The sequence below is a fragment of the Macaca thibetana genome, chromosome 15, assembly GCF_024542745.1.
Source record: "Macaca thibetana thibetana isolate TM-01 chromosome 15, ASM2454274v1, whole genome shotgun sequence".
Lineage (NCBI taxonomy): Eukaryota > Metazoa > Chordata > Mammalia > Primates > Cercopithecidae > Macaca > Macaca thibetana.
Genome location: NC_065592.1, coordinates 9735154 through 9748616, shown reverse-complemented (window position 1 = coordinate 9748616; position 13463 = coordinate 9735154). Strand labels below are relative to the sequence as shown.

At 47.6% G+C, this 13463-nt stretch overlaps 1 protein-coding gene across 1 annotated transcript in view; it reads right to left on the bottom strand.

Annotated features, from left to right (window-relative positions):
• The window catches only part of DYNC2I2 (dynein 2 intermediate chain 2), a 210553-nt gene that overhangs the window by 155189 nt on the left and 41901 nt on the right, over window positions 1–13463 (bottom strand). The window lies entirely within an intron of this gene.

The following is a 13463-nucleotide window of genomic DNA, read 5'->3' as shown; positions in this document are numbered from 1 at the left end:
CTCAACTAAAAATACAAAAATTAGCCAGGTGTGGTGGCAGGCAGCTGTAGTCCTAGCTACTCAGGAGGCCAAGGCAGAAGAATCGCTTGAACCCGGGAGGTGGAGGTTGCAGTGATCTGAGATCGAGCCACTGCACTCCAGCCTGGGTGACAGAGCAAGACTCTGTCTCAAAAAAAAAAAAAAAAAAAAAAAAAAAAAATCGGCCAGGTGCCATGGCTCATGCCTGTAATCCCAGCACTTTCAGAGGCCGAGGTAGGTGGATCACCAGGTCAGGAGTTCGAGACCAGCCTGAGCAAGATGGCGAAACCGTCTCTACTAAAAATACAAAAATTAGCCAGGTGTGGTGGCAGGTGTCTGTAATCCCAGCTACTTGAGAGGCTGAGACAGGAGAATTGCTTGCACCTGGAGGCAGAGGTTGCAGTGAGCCGAGATCAGGCCACTGCACTCTAGCATGGGCAACAGAGCAAGACTCTGTTTTTAAAAATAAAAGGAGAAAGAAAACCTTAAATAATGCACAAATTTTTTTTTTTTTTTTTTTTTTTTTTTTTGTTGAGACGGAGTCTCGCTCTGTCACCCAGGCTGGAGTGCAGTGGTGCATCTCAGCTCACTACAAGCTCCGCCTCCCGGGTTTACGCCATTCTCCTGCCTCAGCCTCCTGAGTAGCTGGGACTACAGGCGCCCGCCACCTCGCCCGGCTAGATTTTTGTATTTTTTTAGTAGAGACGGGGTTTCACTGTGTTAGCCAGGATGGTCTTGATCTCCTGACCTCGTGATCCACCCGTCTCAGCCTCCCAAAGTGCTGGGATTACAGGCTTGAGCCACCGCGCCCGGCCAATGCACAAAAATTTATTAGAGTCGATAAATGAATTTAGCAGAGTTGCAAGATACAAAAGCAACACACAAAAATCAGTTGCATTTCCATATACTTTTTTTTTTTCTTCTTCTTTTTTTTTTTTTTTTTTTTTTTTTTTTGAGACAGAGTCTTGCTCTGTCACCCAGGCTGGGGTGCAGTGGCCGGATCTCAGCTCACTGCAAGCTCCGCCTCCTGGGTTTAGACCATTCTCCTGCCTCAGCCTCCCGAGTAGCTGGGACTACAGGCGCCCGCCACCTCGCCCGGCTAGTTTTTTGTATTTTTTAGTAGAGACGGGGTTTCACCGTGTTAGCCAGGATGGTCTCGATCTCCTGACCTCGTGATCCGCCCGTCTCGGCCTCCCAAAGTGCTGGGATTACAGGCTTGAGCCACCGCGCCCGGCCTTTTTTTTTCTTCTTTTTGAGACCGAGTTTCGCTCTTGTTGCCCAGGCTGGAGTGCAATGGCGCGATCTCGGCTCACTATAACCTCCGCCTCCCGGGTTCAAGCGATTCTCCTGCCTCAGTCTCCCTAGTAGCTGGGATTACAGGCACACGCCACCACGCCCGGCTAATTTTGTATTTTTTAGTAGAGACAGGGTTTCCCCATGTTGGTCAGGCTGGTCTCGAACTTCCCACCTCAGGTGATCTGCCTGCCTTGGCCTCCCAAAGTGCTGGGATTACAGGCGTAAAAGCCACCACTCCCGGCCGCATTTCCATATACTTTTTTAAAAAATCTGAAAAAGAATTTAATAAAACCAGTTCCATTTACAAGAGCATCAAAAAGAATAAAATATAATAAATTTAACCAAGGAGGTGAAAGACTTGTACACTGAAAACTACAAAACATTGCTAAACAAAATTAAAGAATACCTAACTAGGCTGGGTACAGTGGCTCACACCTGTAATCCCAGCACTTTGGGAGGCCGAGGCTGGCAGATCACCTGAGGTCAGGAATTCAAGACCAGCCTGGCCAACACGGTGAAACCCCGTCTTTACTAAAAATACAAAAATTAGCCAGGCATAGTGGCAGACGCCTTTAATCCCAGCTACTCGGGAGGCTGAGGCAGGAGAATCATTTGAACCCAGGGGGGCAGAGGTTGCAGTGAGCCAAGATTGTACCACTGCACCCCAGCCTGGGCAACAGAGTGAGACTCTGTTTCAAAAAAAAAAAAAAAAAAAAATTCCCCGCCGGGCTCAGTGGCTCATGCCTGTAATCTCAGCACTTTGGGAGGCCGAGGCGGACGGATCACGAGGTCAGGAGATTGAGACCAGCCTGGCCAACATGGTGAAACCCATTCTCTACTAAAAATACAAAAATTAGCTGGGCATGGTGGCACATCTGTAGTCTCAGCTACTCAGGAGGCTGAGGCAGGAGAATCACTTGAACCCGGGATACAGAGATTGCAGTGAGCTAAGATTGCACCATTGCACTCCAGCCTGGGAGACAGGGCAAGACTGTGTCTAAAAAAAAAAGAAAAGAAAAAAAAGAAAAAAAAAGTCCCAATGGTGGTTTTTGTAATACAGAAAAATTCATTCTAATATTCTGATGGAATCTCAAGGTACCCTTGGTAGCGGAAACAAACTTGAAAAAGAACAAAGTTAGAGAACTCAAATGCAAATCAAAACCACAGTGAGATGCCACTTCTCACCTACTAGGATGAGTATCATTTAAAAAAAGAAAGCTGGCGTGGTGGCTCATACCTGTAATCCCAGCACTTTGGGAGGCCGAGGTGGACGGATCACCTGAGATCGGGAGTTCGAGACTAGCCTGACCAACGTGGAGAAACGCCATCGCTAATAAAAATACAAAATTAGCCAGGCATGGTGGCATATGCCATGTGCCTGTAATCCCCACTACTCAGGAGGCTGAGGCAGGAGAATCGTTTGAACCCAGGAGGCGGAGGTTGCAGTGAGCTGAGATTGCACCATTGCACTCCAGTCTGGGCAACAAGAGCGAAACTCCGTCTCAAAATAAAATTAAAATAAAGAGTCATGGTGGCTCATGGCTGTAATCCCAGCACTTTGGAAGGCCAAGGCAGGCAGACAACTTGAGCCGAGGAGTTCAAGACCAGCCTAGGCAACGTGGTGAAAACGCATCCCTACAAAAAATACAAAAATTAGCCAGGCGTGGTGGCACTTGCCTGTGGTCTGAGCTACTTGGGAGGCTGAAGTGGGAGGATTGCTTGAGCCTAGGAGGCAGAGGTTGTAGTGAGATGAGATTGTGCCACTGCACTCCAGCCTGGGTAGCAGAGTAAGATCCTGTCTCAGAAAAAAAAATAAAAATAAAAAAATAAAGCTTATTAACAATAATAAGAGATTGGAATCACAGGGAATTGGTTAATAAGAAGTTTTTTTAAAAAACTCTAAAGAATATAGGAATAGCAGATATAAGGAGCAGATAATACCCCTTGGGGTAAGATACAGCTCTTAAAGAAACGGACTTCCCCAGAGATCCAAACCTTGTTAGAAAGACAAGGCAACTGGGCGCAGTGGCTCACGCCTGTAATCCCAGCACTTTGGGAGGCCAAGGAGGGCAGATCACAAGGTCAGGAGATTGAGACCATCCTGGCTAACACGGTGAAACCCCGTCTCTACTAAAAACACAAAAAATTAGCCTGGTGTGGTGGTGGGTGCCTATAGTCTGAGCTACTCAGGAGGCCGAGGCAGGAGAATGGCGTGAACCCGGGAGGCGGAGCTTGCAGTGAGCTGAGATCGCGCCACTGCACTCCAGCCTGGGTGACAGAGCAAGACTCCATCTAAAAAAAAAAAAAAAAAAAAAAATTAGCTGGGCTTGGTGGCATGTGCCTGTAGTCCCAGTCACTTGGGAGGCTGAGGCAGAAGAAACGCCTGAACCCGGGAGGTAGAGGTTGCAGGGAGCTGAAATTGTGCCACTGCACTTCGGCCTGGAGACAGAGCAAGACTCTGTATCAAACAAACAAACAAAAAAGCCGGGCGCGGTGGCTCAAGCCTGTAATCCCAGCACTTTGGGAGGCCGAGACGGGCGGATCACGAGGTCAGGAGATCGAGACCATCCTGGCTAATACGGTGAAACCCCGTCTCTACTAAAAATACAAAAAACTAGCCGGGCGAGGTGGCGGGCGCCTGTAGTCCCAGCTACTCGGGAGGCTGAGGCAGGAGAATGGCGTAAACCCGGGAGGCGGAGCTTGCAGTGAGCTGAGATCACACCACTGCACTCCAGCCTGGGCGACAGAGCGAGACTCCGTCTCAAAAAAAAAACAAAAAACAAAAAACAACAACAAAAAAAACAAAACAAAGAAAAAACAACAACAAAAAAAAACAAATAAAAAAAAAAAGAAAGGAAAAGGCTGTGGCTCAATGAATGGTAGCGAAGTCATGGTGATGCTGCACTGATGAAACTTTCTGGAAATCTACCTTTGAAACTTGCTGGAAATCAGCTGTGGTGTCATGTTGAAACCAACCCAATTGTCCCACAGAACTGATGTATATGGTTTATTTTGAATAAATGTAGAAGTTGACCTTCAGGAGTCTTGAAACTTGAAAATGTTACACTTGTCTTATCTGAATTTTTTTCCCAGAAAACCAACTATCAGGCCTCCCGGATAGATAGTATAAAGGAACTGAAGCTTCCCAGATCACAGCATCTGTACCATGAGACACCAGACCCTTCACTAGTCATGATTACCTGACCACCTGCCACCTGCTTCCTGTTGAACAACTCCTCTATCCTATCCTCCCCTAATTCCTGTTTTCCTGTATGTAGCTACTTTTCCTTCCTGCTGTATAAACTCCTAATTTTAATTGGTCAGTGAGATGGATTTGAAGCTGATCTCCCACCTCCTTGGCTGCAGTACCTGATTAAAGCTTTCTTTCCTGGCAGTACTGGTTGTCTCAGTGATTGGCTTTCTATGCAGCCAGCAGCAAGACCTAGACGAAACCCCTGGTGTTTTGGTAATAATGTCACAGAACTTGCCAGAAACCAGCCATCTAAGGTTCTTGGGAAAGCTATTTACGGGGAAGTGTCCCACTAGAGTCTCCTTTCTGAAAATAATGCCGGAGAAGAGTGTTGGGAGACATTCCTGGCTACTGGCAATGAAATAGTAGGCAGGCACTGGACAAGTCCCTTGTTCTGTAGAAGCCTGCCTACCAAGCACACCAGAATTGGAAAGGAAAACCCATTCCATGCAGGAAAAAATAATTAAAGGTCCTAAATCCATTTCCTCAGAGCAGGAAATGATGACAGAATTTGAAGCTGAGAGTCAAGAAATTGATTACTGGCACATAGTGTAATCTTTTTACATCATTTGACTTTTATGTTAGCAGCTTTCGAAACTATTTATTTCCAAAATTAGTTTGTTGTTGTTTGTTTGTTTTCGAGACAGGATTTTGCTCTGTTATGCCAGCTGGAGTGCAGTGGTATAGCACAGCTCACTGCAGCCTCAAACACCTAGGTTCAAGCAATTCTCCTGCCTCAACCTCCCAAGCAGCTAGGACTACAGGTGTGTGCCACCATGCCCTGCTAATTATTTCTGTTAAATTTTTGTAGGCTGGGTGTGGAGCTCACTCCTGTAATCCCAGCACTTTAGGAGGCAGGTGGACTGCTTGAGCTCAGGAGTTCGAGATCAGCCTGGGCAACATGGCAAAACCCTGTCTCTACAAAAAATACTAAAAATTAGCCAGGCATGTTGCCACAGGTATATGCTCCCAGCTACTCAGGAGATTGAGGCAGAGGATCTCTTGAGCCCAGAAGGTTGAGGCTGCAGTGAGCCAAGATCCAATCACTGTACTCAGCCTGGGTGGCACAGTGAGACCATGTCTCAGAAAAAAAAAAAAGAATTTTTTTTTTTTTAAAGATGGGATCTTGCTATATTGCACAGGCTAGTCTTGAACTCTTTTTTTTTTTTTTTTTTTTTTTTTTTTTGAGACAGAGTCTGGCTCTGCCGCCCAGGCTGGAGTGCAGTGGTCGGATCTCAGCTCACTGCAAGCTCCGCCTCCCGGGTTCACGCCATTCTCCTGCCTCAGCCTCCCGAGTAGTTGAGACTACAGGCGCCCGCCACCGCGCCCGGCTAGTTTTTTGTATTTTTTAGCAGAGACGGGGTTTCACCGTGTTAGCCAGGATGGTCTCGATCTCCTGACCTCGTGATCCGCCCGTCTCGGCCTCCCAAAGTGCTGGGATTACAGGCTTGAGCCACCGCGCCCGGCCTAGTCTTGAACTCTTGACCTCAAGTGGTCCTCCTGCCTTGGCCTCCCAAAGTGCTGGGATTACAGATCATCTTGTTCAGCCTATTTCCAAACTTTTTCATTACCCCAAATAGAAACTGTAACCATTAAGCCATAACTCCCCATTCTCCATCTCCATATTCCCTGATGACATCTAATCCACTTTTATTTTTTATAAATTTGCATATCCTAGCTACCTTATACAAGTACAATCATATAGTGTTTGTCCTTTTGTGACTGGCTGTGATAGTTAGCATAATGTCTTCAAGGTTCATCATATTGTAGCATGTAAAAAAAACCGTGGTATGAGGCCGGGCGCGGTGGCTCAAGCCTGTAATCCCAGCACTTTGGGAGGCCGAGACGGGCGGATCACGAGGTCAGGAGATCGAGACCATCCTAGCTAACCCGGTGAAACCCCGTCTCTACTAAAAAAATACAAAAAACTAGCCAGGCGAGATGGCATGTGCCTGTAGTCCCAGCTACTCGGGAGGCTGAGGCAGGAGAATGGCATAAACCCGGGAGGCGGAGCTTGCAGTGAGCTGAGATCCAGCCACTGCACTCCAACCTGGGCAACAGAGCCAGACTCCATCTCAAAAAAAAAAAAAAAAAAAAAAAAAAAAAAACCGTGATATGAGGCCGGGTGTGGTGACTCATGCCTGTAATCCCAGCACTTTGGGAGGCCAAGACAGGCGGATCATGAGGACAGGAGATCAAGACCATCCTGGCTAACACAGTGAAACCCCATCTCTACTAAAAATACAAAACATTAGCTGGGCGTGGTCGTGGGCGTTTGTAGTCCCAGCTACTCGGGAGGCTGAGGCAGGAGAATGGCATAAACCCGGGAGGCGGAACTTACAGTGAGCCGAGATCATGCCACTGCACTCCAGCCTGGGCAACAGAGCAAGACTGTCTCAAAAAACAAAAACAAAAACAAAAACAAAAAACCCCGTGATATGTATATACAACATTTTGTTTATCCATTCATCTGCTGATGGTCACATGAAGTGTGTCCACCCTTTGGCTATTGGGAATAGTGCTGCAATTGGCATACAACTATCTGTTGCTTTTTCTTTTTTTTTTTTTTCTCACTCTGTCACCCAGGCTGGAGTGCAGTGGATTGATCATGGCTCACTGCAGCCTCCAACCTCCCGGGCTCAAGTGATCCTCCCACCTTAGCCTCCTGAGTAGCTGGGACACCAGGTGTGTGCCGCCATGACTGGATACATTTTAAGATTTTTTGTAGAGATGGGGGTCTCATTATGTTGCCCAAGCTGGTCTGGAATTCCTGCCTCAAGCAATCCTCCTGCCTTGGCCTCCCAGAGTGCTGCGATTACAAGCATGAGCCACTGCACCCAGCCCTGTCCATGCTTTTAATGCCTAGGAGTGGAAGTGCTGAGTCATAGGGTAATTCTATGTTTAGCTTTTTGAGGAACTGTCATGCTATTTTCCATAGCAGCTGCACCATTTTACATTCCCTCCAGCACATGTGTGGGTTTCTATCTCTCCACATGCTTGTCAGCAATTATTACTGTCTCTTTTTTTTTCTTTTTGTTTTTTTGAGACAGGGTCTCACTCTGTAGCCTGGAGTACAGTGGCATGATCTCAGCTCACTGCAATCTCTGCACTGCAGCCTGGGGACAAAATGAGGCTTCGTCGCGGGCTAGGGGGGAATGTGGTGGTGGGGATTGAAAAATGTACAATAGGCCAGGCACAGAGGCTGGCCTATCTCAGTACTTTGGGAGGCCACAAGGTCAGGAGATCAAGACCATCCTGGCCAACATTATGAAACCCCGTCTCTACTAAAAATACAAAAACTAGCCGGGTGTGGTGGCGGGCACCTGTAATCCCAGCTACTTAGGAGGCTGAGGCAGGAGAATCACTTTAACCCTGGAGGCAGAGGTTACAGTGAGCTGAGATTGTGCCATGGCACTCCAGCCCAGCCAACAACAGCGAAACTGTCTCAAAAAAAAAAAAAAAAAAAAAAAAGTACAATAAAGAATGGGCAATGGGACCAGGCACGGTGGCTCATGACTGTAATCTCAGCACTTTGGGAGGCCAAGGCGGGGAGATCACCTGAGGTCAGGAGTTCAAGACCAGCCTACCCAACACGGAGAAACCCGTCTCTACTAAAAATACAAAAATTAGCCGGGCATAGTGGCGCGTGCCTGTAATCCCAGCTACTTGGGAGGCTGAGGTAGGAGAATTGCTTGAACTCAGAAGGCGGAGGTTGCGGTGAGCGGAGATTGCACCACTGCACTAAAAAAAGAATGGGCAATAGAAGGCCAGGTGCTGCCGGACACGGTGGCTCATGTCTGTAATCCCAGGACTTTGGGAGGCCAAGGCGGGAGAATCACCTGAGGTCAGGAGTTTGAGGCCAGCCTGGCCAGCATGATGAAAACTTGTCTCTACTAAAAATACAAATTTTTTTAAAAGAAAAAAATATAAAAATCAGCCAGGCATGGTGGTATGAACCTTTAATCCTAGCTACTTGGAGGCTGAGGCAGGAGAATCACTTGAACCCAGAAGGCAGAGGTTGCTGTGAGCTGGAGATCACCCCATTGCACTCCGGCTTTGGCAACAAGAGTGAGATTCCATCTCAAGAAAAAAAAAAAAGAAGGCCAGGAGCAGTGGCTCATGCCTGTAATCCCAGCGCTTTGGAAGGGTGAGGTGGGCAGACACTTGAGATCAGGAGTTTGAGACCAGCCTGGCCAACATGATGAAACCCTATCTCTACCTCAAAATACAAAAATCAACTGGGAGTGGTGGCATGCGCCTGTAGTCCCAGCTTCTCAGTAGGCAGAGATTGCGCCACTGCACTCCAGCCTGGGTGACAGAGTGAGACCATGTCTCCAAAAAAAAAAAGAATGAAGAGTATATATGGATAGCAAACATGTGAAGAGATGCTCAACATCATATGTCTTTAGGGAAATGCATGTTAAAGCAGGAGATACCACTTCACATCTACTGAAATGTCTAAGATTTTTTTTTTTTTTTTTTTTTTGAGACGGAGTCTCACGCTGTTGCCCAGGCTGGAGTGCAGTGGCGCGATCTCGGCTCACTGCAAGCTCCGCCTCCTGGGTTCACGCCATTCTCCTGCCTCAGCCTCCCGAGTAGCTGGGACTACAGGCGCCCGCCACCGCACCCGGCTAATTTTTTGTATTTTTAGTAGAGACGGGGTTTCACTGTGGTCTCGATCTCCTGACCTTGTGATCCGCCCGCCTCGGCCTCCCAAAGTGCTGGGATTACAGGCTTGAGCCACCGTGCCCGGCCTGAAATGTCTAAGATTAAAAAGACTGACCACATCAAGTATTGGTGAGGATGTGGTACAACAGCAACTCTCATACACTGCTGGGGTAGGTGTTAAATAATACAACCATTTTGGAAAATATTTAAGCAGTTTCTTTTTTTTTAATTTGTTTTCTTTCTATTTATTTATTGAAATGGACTGTCACTCTGTTGCCAGGCTGGAGTGCAGTGGCGTGATCTCGGCTCACTGCAACTTCTGTCCCGGGTTCGATCGATTCTCCTGCCTCAGCCTCCTGAGTAGTTGGGACTACAGGCACCTGCCACCATGTCCAGCTAGTTTTTTGTATTTTTAGTAGAGACAGGGTTTCACCATGTTGGCCAGGATGGTCTCGATCTCTTGACCTGGTGATCCGCCTGCCTCAGCCTCCCAAAGTGCTGGGATTACAGGCGTGAGCCACTGCGCCAGGCCTATTTATTTATTTATTTATTTATTTATTTATTTATTGAGACAGAGTCTCACTCTGTTGTCCAGGCTGGAGTACAGTGCCAGGATCTTGGCTCACTGCAACCAATGAATGGATAAATTATGGTATATTCATATAGTAGAATCTACACAGCAACAAAAAGGAAGGACGTGATGATACATGTTACAACATATATAAATCTCAAAATAATTATGTTGAGTTAAAGAAGCCAGATAAAAAGAAGTATATAGTTCATGCTTCCCTTTATATAAAATTCTGGAAAATGCAAACTCATCTGTGGTGACAGAAAGCACATCAGTGGTTGCCTGGGTATGGGGTGGGTGGGGTGGGCAGAAAGAGGGTAGGAAGAAATACCAAGGGGCAGGAGGAATGTTTTGGGGACTAATAGGTGTGTTTATTATTTTAATTGTGGTGATGGTTTCATAGGTATATATACATATATATATATATAGAGAGAGAGAGAAATTGTAATCTTAAAATGTGTGCTTTAGGCCAGGTGTGGTGGCTCAAGCCTGTAATCCCAGCACTTTGGGAGGCCAAGGCGGGCAGATCACGAGGTCAAGAGATCGAGACCATCCTGGCCGACATGGTGAAACCAGGTCTCTACTAAAAATACAAAAATTAGCTGAGCGTGGTGGTGGGCGCCTGTAATCCTAGCTACTTGGTAGGCTGAGGCAGGAGAATCGCTTCAACCCGTGAGGTAGAGGTTGTAGTGAGCTGAGATCTCACCACTGCACTCCAGCCTGGGTGACAGTGGGAGACTCCATCTGAAAAAAAAAAAAAATTAGCCAGGTGTGGTGGCACGTGCCCGTAATCCCATCTACTTGGGAGGCTGAGGCAGGAGAATCACTTGAACCTGGGAGTCGGAGGTTGCAGTGAGCTGAGATCAGGCCTCTGTACTCCAGCCTGGGAGTCAGAGGACTGAGACTCCATCTCAAAATAAAAAAATTTAAAATATTCAAAAATAAGGCCAGGCACGGTGGCTCACGCCTGTAATCCTAGCACTTTGGGAGGCCAATGTGGGTGGATAACGAAGTCAGGAGATCGAAACCATGCTGGCCAAAATGGTGAAAACCCATCTCTACTAAAAATACAAAAATTAGCCAGGCATGGTGGCGTGCGCCTGTAGTCCCAGCTACTCAGGAGACTGAAGCAGGAGAATCGCTTGAACCCAGGAGGTGGAGGTTGCAGTGAGCCAAGATTGCATCACTGAACTCCAGCCTGGGCGACAGAGTGAGACTCCATCCCTCCAAAAAAGAAAAAAAAAAGCATGGTTTATGGAATGTCAGTTATTAATCTCAATAAAGCTGTTAAAATTGTACTAAAATAAAACCATTGGGGGAAACTGGGTGAAGAGTACAAATAACCTCCTGTATTATCATGGTAACTTTCTGTGCAATTACAATGTTTCAAAAATAAAGAATTTAAAAGGTTTTTAAAAATAAGCGTACAAGGCCAGGCATGGTGGCTCATGCCTGTAATGCCAGCACTTTGGGAGGCCGAGGTGGGTGGATTACCTGAGGTCAGGGGTTGGAGACCAGCCTGGCCAACATGGTGAAACCCTGTCTCTACTAAAAATACAAAAATTAGTTGGTTGTGGTGGCGCGAGCCTGTAATCCCAGCTACTTGAGAGATTGAGACAGGAGAATTGCTTGAACTGGGAGGGGGAGGTTGCAGTGAGCCGAGATGGACCCACTGCATTCCAGCCTGGGTGATAGAATGAGACTCTGTCTATAAAAAAAAAAAAAAAGCATACACATTTATTTAAAAAATACCATAAATACTTGTCAAATTGCTTTGTGAAAGGCTGTATCAGTTTAACTCTTTTTATTTATTTATTTATTTTAGATGGAGTTTTGCTCTTGTTGCCCAGGCTGGAGTGCAGTGGTGTAATCTCGGCTCACCACAACCTCCACCTCCTGGGTTCAAGCGATTCTCCTGCCTCAGCCTCCTGAGTAGCTGGGATTACAGGCATGCGTCACCAAGCCCAGCTAGTTTTTTCTGTATTTTTTTGTAGTGATGGGATTTCTCCACATTGGTCAGGCTGGTCTCGAACACCCAACCTCAGGTGATCCACCCATCTCAGCCTCCCAAAATGCTGGGATTACAGGCGTGAGCCACCGCGCCTGGCCTATTTATTTTTGAGACAGGGTCTCCCTCTGTCACCCAGGATGCAGTGCAGTGGTGCAATCATGGTTCACCCTATCCTGGAACTCCTGCCCTCAAGCAATTCTCCAGTCTCAGTCTCCCAAGTAGATGGGACTACAGCTATGGGCCACTATACTCAGTTATTTTATTTTTTTTTTGAGACTGTGTCTCGCTCTGTCACCAAGCTGCAGTGCAGTGGTACGATCTCGGCTCACTGCAACCTCTGCCTCTCAGGTTCAAGCAATTATCCTGCCTCAGCCTCCAGAGTAGCTGGGATTACAGGTGCGCATCACCACACCCAGCTAATTTTTGTATTTTTAGTAGAGACGGGGTTTCACCTTGTTGGTCAGGCTGGTCTCAAACTCCTGACCTCGTGATCTGCCCGCTTCAGCCTCTCAAAGTGCTAGGATTTACGGGCATGAGCCATCGCGCCGGGGCCAACCTATTTTTCTTTTTTTTTTTTCTTTTTTTGAGACGGAGTCTCGCTCTGTCGCCCAGGTTGGAGTGGAATGCAGTGACCAGATCTCAGCTCACTGCAAGCTCTGCCTCCCGGGTTTACGCCATTTTCCTGTTCCCGAGTAGCTGGGACTACAGGCGCCCGCCACCTCGCCCGGCTAGTTTTTTTTTTTTTTTTTTTTTTTTTTTGAGACGGAGTCTCGCTCTGTCGCCCAGGCTGGAGTGCGGTGGCCGCATCTCAGCTCACTGCAAGCTCCGCCTCCCGGGTTTATGCCATTCTCCTGCCTCAGCCTCCCGAGTAGCTGGGACTACAGGCGCCCGCCACCTGACCCGGCTAGTTTTTTGCATTTTTTAGTAGAGACGGGGTTTCACCGTGTTAGCCAGGATGATCTCGATCTCCTGACCTCGTGATCCGCCCGTCTCGGCCTCCCAAAGTGCTGGGATTACAGGCTTGAGCCACCGCGCCCGGCGTTTTTTGTATTTTTTAGTAGAGACGGGGTTTCACCGTGTTAGCCAAGATGGTCTCGATCTCCTGACCTCCTGATCCGCACGTCTCAGCCTCCCAAAGTGCTGGGATTACAGGCTTGAGCTACCGCGCCCGGCCCCTATTTTTCTTAAGATATTATTTGTGTGTGTGTGTGTGTGTGTGTTTTTTTTCCTGTCTTCCTAACATTTTATAGGGTTGGCTGGTATACTTTTTATAAAAAAAAAAGTTGGGCCGGGCACGGTGGTTCATGCGAGTCCCTGCTATACAGGCCTTGAGGACTCTGCAGAGACCAAGATAAGCTGGGGGGCCTGCCCAGTTGAGCAGGGGAGGCCGAGACTCCTGTAACAATCCTGCAGTAGTTAATTACAGGGCTTGCAAGGAAGACGACAGGGTGACAGATACATTGCGTAAGTAGACACTGAGGCCCAGGGAAGCGCAAGGAATAGTCCAGTGACATACAGTCTGCACTGTCACCGGCGGGTTCTCAAATTTGGCCGGCAGGATCCGCGGCCCTGGGGACTCCCGGCCCGCTATTGCCACGCCCACCCGACCCGAGGTTGCCCCGCCCAACCAGGTCGGCAGTGGCCTCCGG